At 33.8% G+C, this 19,808-nt stretch overlaps 1 long non-coding RNA gene across 1 annotated transcript; it reads left to right on the top strand.

Moving 5' to 3' along the window:
* Window positions 1-529: 529 nt before the first annotated feature.
* LOC113703618 (uncharacterized) lies at window positions 530-18,432 on the top strand. The gene is made up of 4 exons (XR_011819738.1): window positions 530-944; window positions 4,833-4,928; window positions 17,985-18,100; window positions 18,316-18,432. It is a non-coding gene; the product is annotated as an uncharacterized lncRNA (long non-coding RNA).
* The last annotated feature ends 1,376 nt before the right edge of the window (window positions 18,433-19,808 follow it).

The raw sequence follows: 19,808 nt of genomic DNA on the forward strand, positions 1-19,808 counted from the left end.
AGAGAGGAAGGAGAAACATAAGAGAAAACCGGCAAACATATCGATTCCAATTATTGGCTGTGAAGTAGTTACTTTCTTCATCCCAACCAATCTCAGTCTTGAATTTAGAGGACAACCCTCGAAGGTAGGTGAACAGATACCAATTTTTTATCAAACCTGTACATTCTAGACTGGCACTATCCACTTGAGACAGGCATGTCAAATTTTTTCCTCAAATAGGCTGCTAATAAATCATAATTGTGGGCAAAAGTCTTATTCTTGTCCCATGTTTTGGTGGTTTGCCAATCTATATAGGCGGTGATGAAATTATAGTCCATGGTGGGAGTCCAGACCAATTTTTCAGCCAATTACTAGGGTAAAAAGGGGGATGTGCAGCTGTAAGGATGATTGGAGTATAATAATACTACGACTTGTCAAATAGGAAACTTTATTTGTTAAAATTAAATTATTATTATCAATAATTTTTTCATCTCATATACATCCTATGTATTACATATTAATTGAAAAAAATCACCATTTTCCAACCAAATCCCTTCACTAACTCCCCACTCTCTCTGTCTTTTTTTTTTTTTCTCTCAACACATTGGTACAATAACAACTCCAACCCTCTCCCTGAATCTCTCAACTCTCGGCTCTCTCTATCTCTCAGTTTTTTTTTCCTTTTTTTTTTTGGTTCAAGAGGCCAAGACACAACCTAACAACTCTAACGACACAAAAAAAACTTCCCCTCGACTCTCTCAATTGGTTCTCTCAACTCTCAAGACACCATTACAAACACTCCCACTCAAAACTCTCCTGCACTCTCTCGGCTCTATCCCTCTCTTTTCTCTCAATTCACACAACACACCCACACACAAATCAAACACAATAAAGCAAGCAACAAAGGGTTGAAACCTGGGAATTCCTTCAAAAAATTTGACCGAGAAACTCTTGCTCACATTGAGGTATTTTCCAACTTTGTTAATCATGTTAAACCCCTGTTTTAATTGTTTAATTTCTCTTTTTTTTTCTGGTTTTGTTGTCATTATTATGTCATTGAAATCTAGGGCTAAGTTATAAACAAGATTAAGGAAAGGGAAATGATTTTTGTGTATGTATGCTAAGTGTTTGGTAAAATGCCTAAATGACGATTAAGTTAAAGGAGTAAGTTTTTGTACACATTTTCGTTAAAATAGATGATTATAGCTAGTATGTGGCCTGAAAAATGTTTGGTGATTCAAATTTTTGGAGTTTTTGAGCCTTAAAAAAGCATTGAAATATTTTTCTTGATTTTTTGGGTTGTTTTGCTTTAATGTATCATTTTGTTGTTTTTTGGCCAAACTAAGGTCATAGTTGTACCCTAGAATCCATAAGAATTATTTTGGTATAGATTTTATGAATTTTAGTGGTGATTAGAGTGGTTTTAAAAAATAAAAGCTGGACTGTTTTTTTTATATCAATTTTGCCATTTTTCTTTTTTTTTTTTGCAAAAACTAAGCCAAGAACGGATTCTATGCAAAAAATCGAATTGAGGATGTATTTTGGTGAATTTTCTGCAAATTGGAGAGGTCGCCGGTGATCGGCGACCGACGGTGGTCCAATGACGACCCCATCGCCGGCATCAGCTATGATCATTGGATGAAGCTTCTGTCTTCTCGGAAAAGAAGAAGAAGAGAGAAAGGAAGAAGAAGAAGAAAAAGAAAGAAAAAGGAAAAGAAATAAAGAAAGAAAAATGTTGGGTTTTTTGTTTTTTATTTCTGGTAGGCTGCTAGTTTATTTTTGTTGGGTTTGTGGTTGGATTGTTGGAGCTAAACCCAACGTTTTATTATCTGTAATTTTGTCCAAATTTTCTTTGGGCTTATTTGTATTTTTTTTTTATAGATTAGCCTGAGTTTTCTTTTGGGCTACAGAGTAGTCCGGCCCAACATATTAAAAAAACGGCCCAATTTTTGTTTCTCCATATTTTCCCCAAATCAGAAACTGAATTTTGCAAACTGGGTCCTGATCTTTTGAGTAATTTTATTGTGGCTCAAAAATTTTTAAATTTCTTTCAATTCTTTACTTAAATTAATCGCATTTTGGCCCATAAACTTTATCTTGATGTAATTTGACCCTTAAACTTTTGAAAAATTATATTTTGTCCCCAAAAATTTTCTAATTTTTGCAAATTAGTTCCTAGTGACTTTTTTATTTTCTTTATTATGAATGTTTTTTTTCTTTAATAGCTAATTATGTTACTCTCGAATATTTTCAACTTGTAATTTTTAAATGTTCTTAAGTTTCTTTATGTTTGACATATTTATGTGAATCTAGTACATTTATTATTATTATTATTATTATTATTTTCAATTAAATTGGTACCGTGATCTTTTATTGATTTTTAGTATAAATAGGGCAACTTTACCTCATTTAGTCACCACTTCAAAAGGGAAGTACCCCTATTATCCTTTAAATTTCGATTATATGTTCTTATGTGCTCCTCTATATTTATAAGTTTTTACATGTTTTGTTATTTATTTAATTTAAACGTTTATTCAAACTTGTTGATGTTTGTTTTGTTAATTTTATAATTATGTGGGAGGTACTTAAATACCTCAAGATGATGAAGGACTCAAGGCTGTGCAAACTCCACATGCTCAAGTTATTCAAGTTCTAAGTTGTGTCATTTAATTGGCATTGATAGCAAGGCTATAAATGTCAATCTTTACTATTTTGGGTCGTTTAAGTTAGCTAATTAATTCGGCCAGCTTAACCTTTAATTGTGCCGAATTCTAGTTGATTAATTTAGTTGTTTTAAGTCATTTATTTAGTATTTTAGTTTCAGCCAGATTAAGTCCTAATTGAGCCGAATTTTAACTAGAGTTTTAGTCACTTAAGTAAGTCCAAATCACATTAAGTTTTTGAGTCCATGTAGGGCTATAAACAACCTAATCTTTCCAATGTTTTTAGCTAATAAAAAAAGGACAAAATTCAGTGAGTTTTTTTATTCACTTTCTTTTGTCCAAGAGAGCCTTCTTGAATACTTGAGAGTTTCTTGAGAGTATTCATCGAACTTATCAATCAAGTATCCACCTTGGTTGTGGCGTTCTTTTACAAACAATTTTGGTTCGCTAAATTATTAAGTTGTGGGTTAAGAAATATTCTTAGTTCATAGTTTCGTGATTTAGAGGGGTCAAGAGTTCTGCAATTCAACTTGATTCTTTGTCTAGGTCTAGGGATTGGTGGAATGCGAGTTCATACCTTCGGACGGGTTAATATCACAAGATGTAATAGATAGGTAATATTTTGCAAAAATTATAACTAGATAGGACAATGTAATAGATAGGATAGATAGATTTATTTTATTATATTTTTTCCCATTTTAGATTGTAGTTAGGTCCCTCATTGTAATAGATAGGTTTTGCGTGTCTATGTGTTTATGTGTTTTACCGCTATTCTTAGGATTTTTACATCTAGATATTACGCTTATGTGTTATGTGCTATGTGTTCTTACATGTTTACTTGTTTTAATTCATGTTTTATTTGTTTTATTATGTATTGTGAATGCATGACATCACCACTCTAATTCAACGCTAGTTGTAATTTCTCCCTCTACTTCTTGACTAGTCCAATGTTAGTGAGGATTTCTAGAAATGGGTTAGTCTAACGCTAGATTTTTATGTCCTTCATGTGTTAGATTCATCTTTTGTGTGTCATTCATCGCATTTTCACTCATTTTTCCTATTTTAGGCCATTTTTCTCATTTACATAATATTTTCTCTTATATTATTCCTTTACCCTCTATATGTGTAAATCACATCATTTAGAATTGCAACTCATTTAGAAGATTAAAAAATAAGTTAATTCATTTGCTTGTCTAGGTTAGAAGAGTCGCTTTTCTAATATGGGAAATGGACAATTATAGTTTTTTAGTTTAAATACTCCATTAATCATCTTATAAGAAAGAAAATTGTGTCATGAGTTTTTGTCCCCCGTACCGTTATGTTGCATTCTTTTTTTTTTGATCACTTATACCTATATATATAATTTAATTCCCTTTTCTTCGAATTTCATCTTTGTATATTCGTAACTCTTTCAAGGGATTATTTTGGACTTCTCAATAATTTAATTGATACCAATTAAATTTTGAATGGATATTTTATCCCTTTCGATATCTTTTTTAAATTTAAGTTTGCATCCATATAGGAAGCATCTAAATGTGATAAATTTAAGAGTTAGATTAGGAAAATTTTGATTAAATCTGTCATTTTTTTTGTTAAAAACATTTTTGAATAATTTGGTACACCTAAATTTTCTTAACAACCCTTTTGGACTCAAACTATCGACTTCTTTAAAGTCCCATTTTAAGCCTTTTTTCACTTATTTTATTTTTCAAAAAATAAAAAACACATATTTTTTGTAAAAACCTTTTTCATCGCAAAAAATGGGGCGTGACAGTTTGGTGACTCCATTGGGGACCACTAGTGAATCCAAACATTTGGTTTAGTCACCTTTTCTTTTTCTAACCCTTTCGCTTACCATATTTGGATATTTTAGATTACATTTTTTCTTTTACGACTTTTTTATATTTCACACTCGTATTCGTTTCTCGTTCTTCGTACATGTGAAGGATGGTTTACTTATTTACTTTTGTTTATTTTATTTGTATTTATTTACTTGTATCGTGCTTTGCATTTTGGATTGGGGGTTAATTACTTTAGAACTTCTATGCATATTTAATGGTATTTAATTCCTCCCCTCGAAGGAAGCAATTCATACGTGCATGCATTACTTTTATCCTATTTTTATTATTTTTGTGGGCGCCATCCCACATTTTCTTATAAGATTAGAATTGATTTTTCTTGGATATGCAGATAGTGTGTCTTGCGCCCATAGCGGTACCTAAGGGATCACTCAAGTCATCGACTAGAGGCCTTGAGATTGATGACCCATTGGCTTTTGGTCTAAAGGTTTGGGAGTCTGAAACCTTATCGATTTTAGATGTATTAGTGAACCCCAATCTCATGCATCTATTTAGAAATCATTTAAGATAGAATTTACCTTATCCTATTAGGAGTACCGGACATGAGGGGAGGGATTCTACCCCTTTTTCTTTATCTTATATTTTCTGTATCATTTTGTTACTCCAATGTGTTATGTGTTATTTATCAAATGAGCTAACCATTATTTTCTTTTCTGTCTTGCATTTATAAGGTTTAAAAATAAGAGTCCTGACATAGTACTCATTTAGGACAGATTCACCTTTTTTAAAAAACACGTTTAAATTTCAGTTTATCATATTAATACTATATAAATTGCATGTCATCTTTAACCTTACTCCAACATTTAAATAGGGCACCTTTAGATCATGTTTCAATTATCGTATTGCACATTTATTCGTTTTAATAAACTGTCATCATGTATCAACCATAGAAGGAATGTCACGTAGGGGATCCCACGTTAGGGATAAGCTACCTTTTTGTCTCGGATATGTAATCCAATAAAACTTGCACATTTATACTTTTATACTATTCTAAGAGGTAAAATCCTAAGATAAGGTATTAAAAGTGAATTTCTGCTCAGATGGCTCTTTGTAGAGTACTAAATTAGATACCTCGAGAATTAATTGACTGAAAAATAATATGTCATATGAGGTGAAAAAATTGTTCAAGTATATGGGGTACTTATCAAGTCTTCTGAACGTGACACCTAATGTTGCAATCATTCGAGCTTTACTCGAATATTGGGATCTAGAGGGTTCAGTCTTTCGATTTGGAAAATGTGAATTGACACTGACTTTGAAAGAAATAGAAGGTCTGTTGCAAGTACCAGGGAAAGGTCATCTTATGGTGTATCCAAGTGGTGGGACGAGAGAGTAGTTTTGTAAATTTTTGGGATTGAGCCAAGATAGCATGGACCGACATCCAGATATAAAGTCATGTCTGTTGGAGTTTCTATACAAATGGTTTGGAAAAAAAGAATCTTAAGAACAATGTCGTGTCGATTTCTTCATAAGTAAAGATCAATGGGAAGAGAAGCGTGTTCAAGTATTTGGGTTAGTTTTAATCAATCTGTTATTGTTTCCGCAAAGGTATACAAAAATAATTTTCTCAACTATCAACGTGATTTAGAGTCTATTTTTAGGAGTCAACGGAAAGACGCCTACTTTGGTACCTGTTATCATTGCTGACATCTTTACAACCGTTACTGAATGTCAAAAAGAGGGAGGGGTTCTTATATGCATCAAATTTGATACTCCAAATGTGGGTAATGAAACATTTAGTGAAAAGAACGCTTAAACCCTTGGGATCTTATCTCTCAACAGAGGATTGGATCGAATCACACCAAAAAAGGGTAAAAGGTATACCAAATAGCATCTCCAAGTTAGTTTGTTCAAGAGTTTGATAGCTTGACACCGGATAAAGTGCAATGGATTTTGGATTAGACAAAAGTTAGGGATCCGACTTTCAAAACTATTTAGCATAATTTTATCCCTTTGGCAAGCACCAACAGATTGGTCATTTATATTCCACAAGGAGTCATGAGGCAAATTAGATATTTATAAAGAGTTCCGATGATACAAGAAATTGAGAAGGTCAGATTCAACACAGTTGTTAAGAAGATGCCAGATCGCAATTAAGAAAGAGACAAGGAAAACTAAAAAGTTGGAGATTGCATTGGATGCATTTGATAGAATTCAAGAAGAAATTCAAAAATTTAGTATAGAAAACTCTAGAGAGTCTCAACGTACCAATTTAGCAAGACATAAGAATTTTATAAAAATGGTTAGCCAAATCATCAATGAAGTTGTAAAAAATTATTGAACTTATCAGTGTTTTATGAGAATCTTTATTCTGATATCTACATTCAATTAAAGGTTTGGAATTGAGATTTTGTTCCGAAGGAGTTGCATCACGTTAGGCTTACTCTTGGCATAAAAGAGTTCTTCCATACGATATGCATCCGAATTATTTAAATACTTACTAACTCTATCCTTTTTTCTTTTTCTTTTTCTTCTTTTTGAACAAATGTTTGGCAGGTTTCATCGAGAATAAATTTTGAAATCAATTTCTCTTCTAAACCCTCAGGTACTCTTAAACATAACTTCACAGAAAAGCTCCATCATCATCAGGTCTCGAAATAGAGTCTTGAGACAACCTGCAAACATGAGTTCAGTGCCAAAAATTTTGAAAAGATCTGCTATAGTTGTGTCATCGGATTTGATAGCATTGGGAACTCAGTTAAGTGAGGTATTCGACAAGTTCAATGAATTGAGTGCTGATCAGTTGGTTGCAAATAATAGTGATGGTGGTGTGCTGAACGATCAAGAACCTATTGATAATCATCCACCTATACAAAATAATCAACCATCCCACACATCCAATATTCAAACAACTTTTCTTCAATCTTTCACTAATCCTCTTAAAAATGTCTTTCCCCGACTGAATCCAGACTTTTCCCATATGCACATGAGTTATCTATTAATGAATTCAATCAGTAGTCAAATTCTTCAAATTCATCCACAAACCAATCTGAATATTTCATCCAACCCTCAGAGTCCTCACCACTATATTACAGGATTTTTTGTGCTAGATACTGCCTCTCAAGGGAAGACAACGATGGAGGAATAGCCCGCACCTATTGACAAAGATCTGTTAAGAAAATTGGATCGATTCAATGAATTAATGAAGAAGAATCAAGGATTGAGCAGGTATGGTGGTTTGAACTATGATGAATTGTGTCTTTTCCAGATCTTAACTGTCGTTGGGATTCAAAACCCCTCAATTTAGTAAGTATGATGGAACTGAAAATCCTAAAATGCATCTCAAGATATTTATCAACAAGTTAGGTAAACCCATGGATGATGAAAATTTACCTATGCATCTATTTCCAAAAAGTTTGAAAGGAGATGCTCTAGACTAGTACTCAAATTTGAAGCTCGAAGAGGTCAAAACCTGATTGGATTTGTCAACAGATTTTGTAAAATAATATTAATTCAACTGAGTTGGCACCGATGCGAACAACACTAGAGGGTACTAAAAAAAAGTCATCGAAAAATCACAATACCTATGTAAAGTGGTGAAGAAAGTTAGCTACCAAAGTAGAGCCTCCTATGACTGAGGAGGAGATTATTTGTACTTTCATCAAGACTCATAACCTACCTTATTTTGAAGAGATCTTTTGCATGACTGAAAATTCATTTGCTGCTATCATTAACAAGTTAGAGGACTATGATGAATTTGTCAAGGTAGAAAAGATTGTTAATGTATCAGCATTGAAGTTGCAGTTTGAGGCTCTACAGAATCAAAACAACAATAGGAAAAAGCCCCCATTCAAGAAGAAAGAAGGAGAAACTACTTTTATATAGGTCAAGACCCGTCCTTCAGACCTAGAGTTCAAAACTATCCCACCTATTCTGTCCCTTACCCATATTATCCTAACCCTCAACTGATTTACCACACTACTACCCAATTTCATCATTCTCGACAAAATCATTTGAATACTCCACCGTTACCCCCAACCTCACAATTTACCTTTCAAAATCATTCTCGTCCTATTTATCATCCCAGATCAGCCCTACAAAACAACAATTCCATTCAAAACCCATTCCAAGTCAATGCCAATCAAACCCAAAAGTCATTCCGAACATTCACAAATTTGAGTCGACCAATTGACCAATTGTATAAGCAACTTAAAGCAGCAGGTAAGATAGGTATTGTACCCCCAAAAATCTATCCCAAAAGCGTGCCTATTGGCTATGATCTACAAGTTATTTGCGCTTGCCATTTCGAAAGTTCACATCCCCGCTTAGTACATTATTGATGAAACTGAGATGTTTGGCATAATGGAGGCTAATCATGTAAGAATAAAAAAGCTACTATCTATTGAAGAGTGTATGAATAAGAGTACGAATGATATCTTTGAAGGAAAGTTGGAATCTCTTGTGATCGGAAAAGATGAGCCGTTTGTAGTAGAAGGAGGACTTTCTGAGATTGACAATTCTAAAATTCCTTTTATTCTGAATCTGTCATCTTTTGAATGGGATATATCAGACCTTGTTATCCTCCAATTTTTAGAAAAAATGCCTGTCAACAACTTGCAAGGGGTGCCATGGAATTACGATGAGCCTATTCTATTGATTGGAAATAAGAAGTGTTTGAAGGAAGAAGAATATACTATCATCAGGTCTAGGAGAATTGTGAAAAATCTTGAATCGATGTTCAATCCAGAGCCAAGATTAATTCCCTGCCACCCAAGCCTCTTGTATCTAAAAATGAAGTTGTGAATTTTTTGAAAATGTTGAAGAGAAGTAAGTACAAAATAGTAGAGCAGTTGGATAGGATGCCTGCTCAGATTTCTTTTTTGAACCTACTCTTGATCTCTGAGTTACATAGAGAAGCACTAATCAAAATTTTGAACGAGGTTCAAGTGCCAAAAGATATCCCTGAGAACAAATTTTCTAACATCGTGGGAAATGTGCTTGCTGCCAATTATATCGCCTTCTCCGACGATGATCTGACTGCAAAAAGGATTGGATATAACAGAGCCTTATATATATCAATATGCTGTAATGAAAAGTTGTTGTCAAGGGTTTTAATGGATAATGGGTCAGCGTTAATTATCTGTCCATGAAACACCCTCATCAAATTTGAATTTCTTAACATCAAATTTCGTCCGTCTACAACTGTGATTATAGGATTCGATGGTTCAAAGAGAAAATCCATGGGTGAAACCGATTTGGTATTAGAAGTAGGGCCTGCTTAGTTTTAAGTTACTTGCCAAGTCATGAATTTTTTCAGTTTTTATAATATTTTACTTGGAAGACCTTGGATACATGCGTCTAATTCAGTTCCATCTTTTTTGCACCAAACGTTGAGATTTATCGTGAATGATCAGTTCATTACTGTGTTTGCTGAACTGTACTATGATCGTTAATACAAAATCCAAAGGTGAAGGTAGTAAAAGAACTCTAATTTCATCTCATCATATTACTGATATAGTTTCTGTGGGATAGGCATCCAAGGATAAGTCACTCACTAAATCAGATTTGTCAGAGGCTAGTGTCATGATGCTAAGGAAATGATCTGAGACGGATTTGAAATAGGAAAAGATCTTGGTCAAAAATTACAAGGAATCTTGAAACCGATAGAGATTCCAATGTAAAATGATACATTTGGACTGGGATTTCATTTAACTGCTAAAGATAGGAGGAAAATGCAAGTTCGAAAGTAAGTTGAAAAGGAGGAAAAGCAAATTATCTTATATGTCCCACCATTACATCACACTTTTTCTCCTCCGGCAAAGGTGATCAAGTCAGAGAAAGAAGATCCTGTTGAGGAGGTTGAAGTGGGCTTATCCGAATTATTTGTTAGGACTACTTGTCAGGAGGAGCCATTTGAGATATTCAGAATTTCTGTCAATTTTTCAAGAAACCATGCAAAATTGGACTGCTGATTATTTTGATCAAGATTCATATCCAGATGGAACTATAGTCTAGATTTTTTATTAAATGAAATTGTGTTTGTTTTTTGGACCTTTATTTTCGTTTCAGTTAACATAGTTTGTCTCACTTAAGGAAATTGATGAAACGAAAATAGTGGTTTGGGATAGATATGTCTTTAAATAACAATCATATCTGTATATATGTTATTTTGTTAAGTTTCGAAGAATTTTGAAATTAATGGAATGGAAGACTTCTCCTGCATTTTAAATTTTTTTCTATTTATTTATTACTTATGCTCTATTTTTTTTAGATGGCCACAAATAAAACCTTTGACCTTTTGAATATCACCATTTTGGAATTCGATAGTTGCAATCTTGATATCTCTCATAAATTTGAAATCATGCAATCTGAAATTTAAAACGAGAGCGATACCAAGAAAGAATATGAATCCATTTCAAAGGATCTAGAACAATATGAAGAGAAACTCAAATCAAACTTAGAAGAAATAGAAATCCTCAATATTAGTACTAAGATGGAGGTTAAAAAAATTAAAATCAATATTCATTTGCAAACAGAAGGAGAAAATGATCGAATTCTTAATATTGTTTCAAGATGTATTTGCATGATCATATGATGATATGCTCGGAATCTCTACAGACATAGTGATTCACAACTTGCAAACTGATCCAAAATTTTCTTCTGTAAAGCAGAAGCCATGTAAATTTAAACTAGAAATGAACCTCAAGATAAAGGAACAAATTATGAAACAGTTCAGTACCAAGATCATCGTGGTATCCCATTATCCTATTTGGCTCTCGAATTTTGTGTCAGTGCTTAAGAAATCTGGAAAGGTGCGAGTATGTGTTGATTATAGAGATTTGAACAAGACCAGTCCGAAAGATTAATTTTCTTTGTCAAATATTCATATTCTTTTGGACAATACTGTTGGACACGAAATTAAATCTTTTGATGATTATTTTGTTAGGTATTGTCAGATCTTGATGGTAGAAGAGGACAGAGAGAAAACTTCTTTTATTACTCCATGAAAAACTTTTTGTTACCAAGTGATGCCTTTTGGATTGAAAAATACTGAAACTACTTATCAGAGGACTATGACTACCTGTTCCATGACATGATCCACAAAGAGATGGAGGTTTATATGAATGACATTATAATTAAATCCAATAAGGTCGATAATCATTTGATTGATTTAAAGAAATTGTTCGAAAGGTTGAGAAAGTATAATTTAAAGTTGAACTCTGCGAAGTGTGCCTTTAGAACTTTGGCTGGTAAAATTATTGGAATTTATTGTCAGTAAAAAGTGTATAAAAATAGATTATGTAAAAATTAGAGCAATTCAAGATATGCCAATTCCAAAAACTCAAAAATATATGAAGATTTTTCTTGGAAAGATTAATTTTATTGACCGATTCGTTGCACAGTTGACCTTCACATATAAGCCTTTATTCAAATTATTGAAAAAGAATGCGCCGATAGATTGGAATGAAAATTGTCAGTAAGCTTTTGATAAGATCAAGAATTACCTATTAAATCCTTCGGTCTTAGTGCCATCTCAACCGAGAAGACCTCTGATTATGTATTTGTCTGTACTTGATGAGGTTGTTGGATGTGTTATGGGGCAGCATGAAGAATCTAGGAGAAGAGAATAGGCCATTTACTATCTCGGTAAGTAATTTACAGCATATGGGCCAACTATTCGTTCCTTGAAAGGAGTTGTTGCGCTTTAACTTGGACAACTCAGAAGTTGAAATATTACTTAATTAGTTATATTACTTGATTTCTTGCTCTGATCCTCTCAAATATTTGTTAGAAAAGTCAATGCCGACGGGGCTTATGGCTAAGAAGCAGATGGTCCTTTTAGAGTTTGATATTGTCTTCACAACACAAAAGGGAATCAATGAACAGGTCATAGCAGATCATTTGGCAGAAAATTCGAGGGAGAATGATTGCTAGCCACTACATACTTATTTTCCAAATAAAAAAAATTATATTCATTGGAACAGTTGAGGACATGAGTGAATAGTATTCTGGATTAAGGTTATTTTTTTATGGTATTTCGAATTCTTTTGGGGCTAAAATTGGAGTAGTTTTAGTGTTGTCGAAAGAGAAACATTATCCTGCTACTGTCCAGTTACGGTTTCCTTATACCAACAATATGACCGAATATGAAATTTATATTTTCGAATTGAAAATGGCATTAGACATGGAGATCAATGATCTGATAGCGTTTAGTGATTCGGATTTACTTGTACACCAGACGCTTAAGTAATGGGTAACTCGAAATTCGAAAATTATGCTGTATCATTGTAACTTGCTTAGTTTGGCCCGCAAATTCAGCAATTTGGAATTCAGACACATCCTCGACACTTGCAATATTTTTGCTGATACTTTAGCCACTCTGTCTTCGATGATCTAACATCCAGATGAGTTGGTAATTGAATCTATGTAGATTCAACTTCAAGATAAGACATCACATTGTCTAGTCATGGAAAAGGTTTTTGATGGTCGTTCCTGGTACAGTAATATTAAGGAATTCATAAATACATGATCATACTCTCCTGACGCTGATTCTGTTGCAAAAGGTTTCTTACACAGAATGTCGTCAAGATTCTTCTTGAACGAAGAAGTGCTATATAAGAAAACATCTGATTTGAGTTTTTTGAGGTGCATTGATGAAGAAGAAACCGATTATATGATAAAGAAAGTGTATAGTGACGTTTGTGCACCACACATGAATGGACATCTACTGGCTAAGAAGATCATGAGAATAGAGTATTTTTGACTTACCATGGAGCATGACTGTATAATTTTGTCAGAAAGTATGTCAAATGTCAAATGTATACTAATATAATACGCGCTTCTTCTACAGAGCTACATAGTATGATTGCTCTATGGTAATGTTCAATGTAGGGAATGGATGTGATTGGAGCTATTGATCCTCTTGTTTCGAATGAGTATCGATTCATTTTAGTAGCGATAGAATATTTTACTAAATAGGTTGAAACTGCATCTTATAAGCATGTGACTAAAAAAGTGATGTCAGATTTCTTGAGAAATAATATCATCTGTCATTTTGGGGTATCGAAAATGCTGATCACTGACAATGTAAAGAATCTCAATAATGACATGGTATATGGATTATGTGAGCAGTTTAAAATCGGACATTGAAATTATGCTATTTACAGACTTCAGATGAATAGAGCTGTGAAAGATACAAATAAGAATTTGAAGAAAATCATTCGTAAGATGACTGAATCACACCGGAATTGGCATAGAAACTACCTATGCACTGATGGCGTATAGGACTGCGATTAGGACCTCTACTGAAACAACTCCTTACTCGCTTATGTGTGGAATGGAAGCAGTGTTGTCTACAGAGGTTGAGATTCCCTTCTTACGCGTTCTAATGAAGGCCCAGATAAAAGAAATTGAATGGGTCAGGGAACGTCATGAGCAGTTGTGTTTAATTGATGAAAGGAGGTTAAATGATGTCTGTCATGGACAATGTTATCAACAAAAGAATGGCTCGTACTTACAATAAAAAAGTTAGGTCTCGCTTATTTGAAGTCGAGGATAAGGTCTTGAAGCGAATTCTTCCAGTGCAAGAGGAGACTAAAGAAAAATTTGTTCCAAATTGGCAGGAACAATTCATTGTTAGAAGAGTGCTAGTCAGGGGAACGCTTATTCTTATGAAAATGGATTGGTAAATTTTTTTTCAACCAATCAATTCAGACATGTGCAAAAAAATTTTCATTTGATTATGAAATTTTCCTAAAATTACTGCAAGAGATGGGTTTAAGGCAGGCCTTCTTTCCTTTTTTATATGGATATTTTATCTTTAGTTTTCTCCTTTGACCTTTTAGAATAACTTATCCATTCTCGCTTGACAGTCCCTTAAGATCGCAAACCCCCATATCGGGCCAATTTTATTTCTTTGAAAGAAAAAAAAGAAATAAAAAACAAAAAAAGAGAAGCCCAGACAGATGTAAACTGGGCAAAATTTGAAAGAATACGATCTCAAAATTATCTCAAACCCATCATATGATCTGCTTTCAAGATTTAACCTTTCTTTTATACTCTACCTGATCCTAATTACAAGAGCCAAAATGTTGCCGACTTTCATCTTTTATAATACTTTGAGAAATTTTTTTTTAATCAATTGGCAAATGTTGTAAATATAGCTTCTCTGAAGCATATCAGAGAACATGGTCTCATTGATACCAATAATTGTCAAAATATGACTGGATTGATACAGTTGAGATTAAAATTATCTTGTCCATGTCTCAAGGTGAAAACTTGAAAGGATACCTGTGAGGACCTGAACTTTTACTTATTTTAATCTTCTTTTAATGACTTAATTAATTATTTATTCACCCGTTTTCTCCGAATAATTTATTTCAACCATTTTAAACCCATTTACACGAAACAATGTCTCACTTACTTTTTTTTAAAACATTTCGTTAGAAAAATTTATTTTTCGGAGGCTCGTTCGGTAAGGAATAACGAGTATACGTTTTTTTGAGGTAAATTCGATCCGAGAGTGCATTAGTTTTGGAGAATTAAGAATGAATAATAATAGACTAAGAAAAGTTAATTGAGGCATTAGTGGTGAATGAGTTCAAAAAATTTCGCTTTATCGCGCGCAAATCGAAAATTCACGTATATCGAGCTGGAACGGCTAAGTGGAGATTAAGAAACTTATTCTACACTACCTACACTACTAAGAGTGAATAATTATAATGTTAAAGGAAGTACGTTAAAGGAAGTACATTAAAGGTACAGTGCACAATTGAAGCAAACCCGAGAGAAAACAGCGGTACGAAACTCTCGCGCGACCACTAGTGAGAGTTGACTTTTTGTACACAACCTAAAGCTACTATTTCATTCTTTCTCTCCATGTTTCATCACCCAAACAAACCCTCATCTCTCTCTCCTCACTCTCTCATTTTCGGCGAACAACTTCAAGGGAAGAAGGAAGAAAGCTCTTCACTCCATTTTTGCTCATTCTTGCTCCAAAACACTTCCAACTTTGCATCCAACCTCAAAATCACTTGGAGATTAACCTTGGCCTGGAGGAAAGCTTCATCTTGGCGGTTTTCTTGGGAGTTTTAGTGGTGAAATTTCTGGTTTCTTCAAGAGCTAAGAAGTAGACTTCATCCACTTCAAATCTTTCCATTTTCTTGGCTTTAATGGGTTTCGGTTTTGACTATGAAGCTTGTAACTTCCATATTGTTGTTGTTATTTGGATTGAAAAGATTGGAGTGGGCTCTATGAAATTCCACCTTGATGATATAGGACTGATATGATGATGATAAGTGTTGTTTGTATTAATTATGTGATAAACAAGATGAGATTTGTTGGAAAAGTGAAAGGAAAACCAAAGGAATTGCATAGGAAGCTTAGCCGAAAATCTGCCCTGTTTTTCTTGAAGCTTTGGTTCCAATTTTTGATGATCAAATGACCTTAAATCTGATGTAGATATGTTGTATAGGATGTGTGGAAAGTTTCCACCAAAAATCACTTGATTTGGTTGAGTAAAAGTTAGAATTTCGAAATGGTAAAAATCTGGAAAATGCTGTCCAGGTGTTCTGGACAGAGAAACTTTGAATGAACATAACTCTCTGCTCAGAGGTCAAAATTGAGTGCCGTTTGTGGAATTTGAAACTAGACATTTGTAGCTTTCCAATGGTATAAAATTCATCATCTAGTTCGAACTGAGTGAACTATAGTAGTTCACCAAAGTTTGCTGTTCTGTTCTGCTATTCTGTTCGAATGACAGTGGTAAGCTGTGTCTTGTCGCTTGAATTCGAACTACCTATGAACTGATTTTCAGAATGACTTCTTCTGATGAAATGTAGTATTTTGAATCTAGTTTCCAACGCCACTGACCATTCTCAATTTCAAGTTGTATTGAGTGAAATATGGTTCAATTTTCAAACTGCGGCAAAGCTGGAAATCTGGAAAATCCTTCTTTCTTGCTAGCCGACTGGTCTAATTTGATTTGGGACATGTTGTTTCGAAAATTTTGGTGTCAATCACCTACCAAATGTATAATAGATGTTTGTAGGACCTTGGTTTCAAAAATAGATTGAATTGGGACCGATTTCATTGTGCAAAATGTTTTGAAAAGAAAGGAAAGCAAGAAGACAGATTTGCTTTGAAACATTTTACAAACTTCAGTCGTTTTGTTAACTGCCTTCCCACTTAAGTTTTTGTATGAAATTTGATACACAGGTAGTCCACATATAGAGGTTTAAGTGTACAAAATTTGGTGTTATTTCAACAACCTTTCGATATCCAAATGATGCTACAAAGTTTGCTTTTCAAATTTGGAAAATTTCTGATTTGTGCCAAATTCCAGCCGACTTCAAACTATTATGTTTCAATGCTCAAAACTCCGAATTTAGTTCCGTTTGTCCTGTTTGAAACCTTGTTTGGACTTCTTATTGTTTTACAAATTTCGGAGACTAGTTCACTTTCTGTGAATTTTGCCGAATTTCCAAAGTTTACCAAAAACCAAGACTGAAACTATCTTGGAGATACAAATCAGCCATTTTGGGCTAAAATTTGAATGTCTTCCGTTTATAATCTTGGAAGAGTGTCTTCTAAGAACTTTTAGTACTTCAAACAGATTCCAATGGTGTAAAGTTTTCCATTTTTTGACATGCCAAACTCCAGATTCGCTTTTCCAAAGATTGTCGTGCAAAGTTAAAATTTGCCGATTACTTAGAAAATGCAATTTCGGGAACTTGACTTCTTTTCTCGATATCGATTGAACGTTTTGAACTCGATTTCATGGAAGATGCTAGTCTCTCTTCGGACTTTAAAACTTCACTCTTGAACCTCGAGTTGAGAGAATTAAAGGTCTCTTTTAAGACTTTGATTTAGTCTTCTTGGTAAATGCATGATTGTGAGTGAAGTTAATTATTATTTGCTTAGGCACTCAAGGAGACCTTCAAGAGGAACTCGAAGCGGACGCCTAAACACTTGTTTGAGCACTTACTTGTTTTGAATTGGTGAGTGTTCCATATAGGAGTACGTGACTTGAATAGTTTTACAACATGTTTACTCCATGGTCATTATGTGTTTAACTATTAAGTGCTACCGATAATTGCTCCTATGAACTTTTTCACTGTTTTAAGGCGAGTGTGTACTTTGTCTCACTCGACCTACTAAAATAACAAATTTTTACCGTTAACCGTGAACTACTTACCATTTACCGATTTATTTGATTACTTACCGTTTACCGACCTATTTGATTACTTATCGTTTACCGATTTACTTGATTACCTGCTTACTTGATTACTTGCTTACCGTAAATTCTGTGTTCATATGAAATTATGGCATATTGCTTACGTGTTTAAGTGTTAAGTGTTACCTATAATTGCTCTTATGAAATTGTCACCGTTTTAAGGCGAGTGTGTATTTCATCTCACTCGACCTACTAAATGACAAATTTCTACCGTTCAACCGATTTACTGATTTACTTGATTACTTGCGCATGTTGTAAGCTCTAAACTGAATTGGATCCTGTCTTTGGTTACTAACCTGCTCAAGCCAGGACTAGGCTCGATCGGGTAGGTTGGAACATTGGTCCACTGTTTCGGTATATTCGAGTATTACCACTGGAGGGATAAAGTGATGGCCAGATAAATCAAGGGGATCTGAAGTTATAAGGTGAAATTGATCGAAATGGTTCCACTGAAACACCATATCTTTCAATATGTGTTTATTTCTGTATAATGATAACTGTTTCATGTTAATGTGCCAATGTGCAACCTTGAATCATACATGTATTATGCTCAAATTACTTGATTTATTAGAACTGCTAGAGTGTTTTGGAACCTCACTGGACTGTTTAACTCATTCCACGTTTTTGTTTTCCTTAACAGGGTTCAAGACCGAGAGTGCTCGTGAATAGTATTAAGTTGTTTTCTTTTGGAGACTTTAAGTTGTATTATAGTAGATGACTATAGTACATATTCCGTTGGGTTATATTTAAGTTTGAAGGTTAACTAATTGTAAGTATGAAATGTTTTGAAGTACTTTAAATATATATTGATATTATTTGAAGTATTTCTAGTTTTGAATTATGGATTGGAGTGAGTTCCGGCAAGAGTTGGGCAGGCCTCCCGCCGATACCCTTGGGTTCGCCCTTGGGAGAAGTGGGGGCGTCACAATACCTTTCTTTAAAAAAAAAGAAAAAAAAACAAAAAAAAAAAGAGAACAAAAGCAACAAAAAGCAACAAAAACAAAACAAAAAAAAAAGGTGGGACAACCTTAGTGAAAATCCAAAAGGGCGCTAAGGTAGGGTTTTGAAATACAACAGAATCATAAATAGAAGGGAAGATGCTGAAATTTGGGAGAGTTGCTGACTATATTCATTTGGATTTCTCTTCACACTGTCATTTCTCTACTGACATTGGATTCCAGATAGATGACATCCAAAGAGGTCGAGTGCAGCATTTTGCTTTCTTCATCCAAAGGCCATCTGATCAAACATGTATCCCATTCATTTCATTGGATTTTGCCAAAATACTATCCTTACAATTTATCGTAAAAGGTTGCTAGAAAAGGACATTTTGTGATAGATGGTGAAATATGGTTCGCTGATACAGAAATTTGAAGGGGTTCAAAGCAGATAGCAAAATAGTTATGAGGAGAGTAACCTTTTGACATTAAAGGCTCATATTTACATGGTTATTGAGGCTAAAGAGATTACATGGTGATGGCATTATTTTCATCACAGTTATTTCTTTTTTCTTCTGCAAGTGGACTTATATGATGCAACACTGGTTTAGTTGAGTATGACTTACACTGGGGCAATTTTTTTAAAAAAAAAGGAGTGGATTTTGATTTTGACAATGCATTCCAAGTTGGCTTTGTGAAAAAAATTAATTAATTCTTCCATTCTTCTTCTTCCAAAGTTTGAAAAATAAAAAAGATTGCAAATCCATGGAGTAAGTTCGTAGTTGTATGCATTTTATGTTTATCATGTTTAAGCAACATGCATTTCACTCTTAAAGTCTAGAAATTCAGAACTTATATTTTCATTTCTCCTACTATTTTTTGGTTTCGGGTCTAATCCCATCAGCAATTTAGGATTGAGATACATGTTCATTTAATTTGTTATTTAATTGGATTCAAATTTTATCCTACCATCCGTTATTTAATTGAGTTCGAATTTTATCCCACCAATCCGTTATTTAATTATGTTTAGATTGTTATCCCACCAATCTGTTATTTAATTGGGTTTGGATTTTTATCCCACCAATCTGTTATTTAATTGGGATCAGATTTTATTCCACCAATCTGTTATTCAATTGGGTATGAATTTTTATCCTATCAATCTGTTATTTAATTGGATTCAGGTTTTATCCCACTA

Source organism: Coffea arabica, chromosome 8e (genome assembly GCF_036785885.1).
Source record: "Coffea arabica cultivar ET-39 chromosome 8e, Coffea Arabica ET-39 HiFi, whole genome shotgun sequence".
In the NCBI taxonomy this organism is placed as follows: Eukaryota; Viridiplantae; Streptophyta; class Magnoliopsida; order Gentianales; family Rubiaceae; genus Coffea; species Coffea arabica.